We start from the raw sequence: 4711 nt of genomic DNA on the forward strand, positions 1-4711 counted from the left end.
TCTTCGTTTCAAAATTTTATCTTCAAATAATATATACATAGATTATCCCTTCATTACTTTTAGATAACATACTACATATCAAATGTTTGGCGCGTTCTGTTTCAAAAAAAAAATCAATGTTCCGGTTAGTTCTTTCAAGTTCTTCTGCCCTTTCTTTAGGGCACTAAAAAAATGACGTCTGACTCCGCCAAAGATTATGATAGAACTAAATGAAAACTTAATAAATAAATGCCCGGTATTTTCAGGCTCTACCAGAAGGCGTACTCAAGCGTTGCGATCGTGAATTGTTTTTCTATAAATATTTTTACATCCCTAAGAATTTTCCCATTTTCCTGCACTGATATTATTAAGCGTTTAATTCAATAGTTTAAAAGTAAGAGAATTGTTTTTGTTTATTATTATTATTATAATGTAATTCTGCAGCTACACTTTAAGATAAAGTTATTTATAAAGATGATCTAATCTTATTAACCATTTTACAATTATTAATTATGTACAAAAAACATTAATGTATTGTTATAAATTACAGTTAAAGAGATATTTTAAATGATTGAGATCTTAACGATCAGCTTCTTGCTCAATATGATGTAAGCAAAAATAGTATTTAATATATATCCGCCCGTTTAGAAAGAGAAAATATTAAATTACGGTTGCAAACTCACCAAATTTAATTGGTTGGTTGGTTGGTTAGTTAAAGTTTAATGGCACAAGAGCCAGAAGTGGCTATACTGCGCCAGTCACTAGGTAAAAGAATTGCATTTTTACTTATATTAGTGAATACAGTCCTATTGTTTTAATGAATTTGATTAAATTGTGATGTATAGGGTCACTAAGTAGGGATGAAAGATTGGGATAAAATCTGCCGAAATGTATCTTCCTCAAATATTTGAATCGTCTGCAGTTAGTTAATATGTGTTTAATTGAAACGTCAACTTGACATAGAGTACAGCTGGGTGCAGGTTCGGCTACCAGTAAATGCATATGCGTAAAACGAGTATGCCCGATACGTAGTCTGTTTATTAAAGTCTGGGTTTTGCGATCAACAGTTAATGTCTTACAATTATCAAGATTAGGATAAATTTCATGTAATTTATTATTATTTTGTCTATTCCAATGATTTTTCCATTCTTGATGAACTGAAGATTTACAAATGTGTTTGAGGTCCAAACATGCCAAGAGATTACTGCTTAAGTTTTGAGTAGTTTTAGCTATGATATCAGCACGGTCATTTCCAAGAATGCCGACGTGTGAGGGTATCCAACAAAAATATATGTTGAACCCTCGGACTTGCAATTGCATAAAGTGGTTTTGTATTTTTTGAATTATGGGGTTTTTTCCAATGTAAGTGTTAAATTGGTTCTTGCTGTTATTAATAATTAAAAATATGGCCGAAAAATAAAATATAATTAAATTTATGCGATGTGCCTCAATAACTCACATACAAATACACATTGGTGAGGTACAAACTGTTGCAGTTAAATTAGTAAAAAAACATTATAAATTTAGCTAATTAATTACTTTTGTTATAAGGTTGAAAAATAAAAGACAAGTTAATTATTATCTAATTGAGTTCCACATACCTGTTGCAGGTTTACCTTGAGATGTCTGAAATGTTGAAAAACAATAATGTTCTTAAAAAGAAACAGAATAAATGAGTTCTGGTTGTCACAAAAATGTTCGTTTTATTGTTGATTGCAGCATTAAGCAGTGGCGTAGCTAGGTAACTAAGGGCCCTGGGGCAAATTAAAAAATGAGGCCCCACTGCTTTTTATCAAACTGATTAGGTTTTATCAAATAAAAATATGAAATATCCAAATACTTTAAAAATGCTAAGCTACAAAAGCTCTTTTTTGTGCACTGCAGGGAGGTAATAAAAATATTAAACAGTAACAACATAAATTACAATTAATACTTGGTGTAGGTTTGGCTAATAAAACGAAATAGAGAAGATTCAAGGGTTTATTATATAAAGGTTAGGCCTACCAACTGACTAAATAATAATTATATTTAAAATTTTTTCCTAGCTTTAGTTTTCGCAAAAGTATCAATGACTTCGTTTAAATCCAGGCTTGATGCGGTTTTGTTTTCAATTGCTATTAACGATAAATGTCGGAGTCGAGTTTGGCCCATATTATTTCTTAAATAATTTTTTATTATTTTTAATTTGCTAAATGACCTTTCAGCTGCTGCAGAAGTGACAGGAATTGTAAAGAATAATAACATTGCTGTAAATACTTCCGTTAGGTCGCATTCTAGCACTCCATATTTGCTCATTATTTCCTTACATAATTGGTGAACAGTTCATGCTTGAGTTAGTTGAGGTAAATATTAATAAATTGAAGTGAAAAACTGGGCCCTATTATATCTGAATATTGTTTTTTTTGGAATTCGTCACACTTTTGTACTAAAGTTGCTTTATCAACATGTAATAAATATGTTGGTGTTAGAAAATCGAATATATGACAGACTGCACTCATACCAATAAAACGTGTATCTAATTGAGATATTACTGTGTCTAGTACATTATTGAAAATCTCAATTTTAAATATTTTTTCTCGTTTAGGAAATCGGTGATCAGCAGCTAATTCATCAAAATGTTTTTTAACTTTTCTTTGCCTTTTTTCTTGAAAATGGGTATCAATACCATATTTTCTTGCAGTTTCACTGGCTTTGCTCTTGAATAATTCGAAATCATTTCTATAAATTTTCAACTTTGCTTTGGTCTCTGCTAAAACTTTACTCGCCTCGCCCAAATTGATGACGCATTTTTGTAAAGTTTTGGATGCATAATTGATGTCGGTCAATACACTGTGCATGAATTCGCAAAGCAACACGAACTCGAAATTTAGCATTTTTGTTTTAATACTCTCTGCTTCACTACGCTCATCTTTATTAGGATTCTTTAGAACTATTTCTGATAATGCTTTGATAATATCAAAATAACGAAGTTTTATTGCAGATATCGTATTGACCCTACTGTACCATCTAGTCGGATTTAGTTTTTTTAGAGTGGTGTCCGATTCGCCAATGAATTTTGACAGTAGATCCCAACGTTTGATGCTGTTTCCGAAAAAGTTATACAAATCTTGCAACGTTGCGAAAAAATCTGTATTTCCACACAACTGCTAACGGCATCATTTATCACCAAATTTAAATTATGAGTGGCACAATGTACGTACTCTGGGTTAGGCGGGATATCCTTAATATGTTTTTGTACACCATTATACACACCACTCATCACACTGGCGCCATCATAGCCTTGCCCCACACATTTTTTTAAATCAATATTTTTGTTGATGAATAATGTTGTCACTTGGTTGACTAAATCTACTGCGCCATGTTTGATGACTGCATAAAAGCCTAGAAACACTTCTTTTACTTCTATATCTATTGGCTGTCCATTTTCCGATCTGGTTATTACTGCATATGCCTCACAACAATGCTTAGCTGATCTACCTTCGATATATCCTGTGTCGTATTCATTATGATGGCAAAAAACGGTGACGCTCTAATTTGTTCTAGTAGATGGGTTTCGAGTTTGGTTTCCAAGCTCTCAATCATTTCATTTCGAATTGTTGCACTCAGATATCTTGTAGATCCTAAAAACATTAAAAAAAACACAATTTCAAAAAAGTCCTGATATTAAACAGTTAGTAATTATAAACAAAATAAAAAGATAAAAAAACTTAGAAATAATTATTATTACCTTTGGGCATATCCAAAACTTGCCGCAAAATGTAATCATATCGGGCGACAAGCTCTACAAAGGACAGAAAATTTCCGTGGTATCCTTTCTGACTTCAATCTTCTTGATGTCCCCTCAAAGCCAAAGAACTCTTTGCTAGGGTAAGTATGATATCGAATAACCTTTGAAGAACCATTTTCCACAATGATGCTTATTTTCGAATTTCATTTTCAAGTTCCTTGTCGATAGTATTAGTATCGTTTTTTTCTCAAAATTCCTACACAGCACATGCTTCCGAATGGCCACTCGAACAACTGTGTTGTTTAATTCTTTCTGATAAATGCTTCCAATCTCGAATTCCCGTACACCAAACATTATTCCTTTGTGAAGCAAATAGTCAGCAGGGTTGACAATAGGCAACGTCTAGTATTTAGTATTTTGGAATAACACAACCAAAAACAATTAACTGGCCCATATTTAGAACACGAAACTTAGTACGATTTTGAAAAACACCTATTGTTCTGGTTGATGTCTGTTGGAAAAGGTCCTGAAGGCTGTAAAGGCCCCATATCAAGAATTTGACGTTTTTCGTTATCACTTAATATCTTCTTCGTGAAGTTTCCCAACTCATAAGAAAATTTGTCGTACACATTTTCGAAAAATGTAGAGGTCTGTGTGTCATGCAAACATCATCCACGTTCACATGATCGGCGGCCGAGGTATCTTAAACTGCAATAATTGTCGAAACTTCTTCAGTAGGCTTCTCAAGTAACACTGCAGTCACCACATTATTTGAGTCACTATCAATAGAAATATTTTGGCTAGATGTACTTGCAGAAGGCTGACTAAAAAACTTGTCAATTTTGGGCAATTTTTGTTTACTACCTTCTCTTTCTTGGCGTTGTTTGCGTTTAAATGCACCACTGGGTTTCTTCTTCTTATCCATAATTTTAGTTTTCTAATTTATTTAAACAATACAATATTAGATTGTGCTCGAGTAGGTAGGTACTCACTGTTCACTGACGA

General features: G+C 32.6%; 1 long non-coding RNA gene across 1 annotated transcript; it reads right to left on the minus strand.

Annotated features, from left to right (window-relative positions):
• Positions 1-3380: 3380 nt before the first annotated feature.
• LOC147814397 (uncharacterized) lies at positions 3381-4353 on the minus strand. Its single transcript, XR_015431239.1, has 2 exons — positions 3707-4353; positions 3381-3599 (listed from the first exon to the last, which is right to left on the minus strand). It is a non-coding gene; the product is annotated as an uncharacterized LOC147814397 (long non-coding RNA).
• Between the last annotated feature and the right edge of the window lie 358 nt (positions 4354-4711).

Source organism: Parasteatoda tepidariorum, chromosome 2 (genome assembly GCF_982258835.1).
Source record: "Parasteatoda tepidariorum strain Cologne lab strain chromosome 2, Ptep-v5.0, whole genome shotgun sequence".
Taxonomy (NCBI): domain Eukaryota; kingdom Metazoa; phylum Arthropoda; class Arachnida; order Araneae; family Theridiidae; genus Parasteatoda; species Parasteatoda tepidariorum.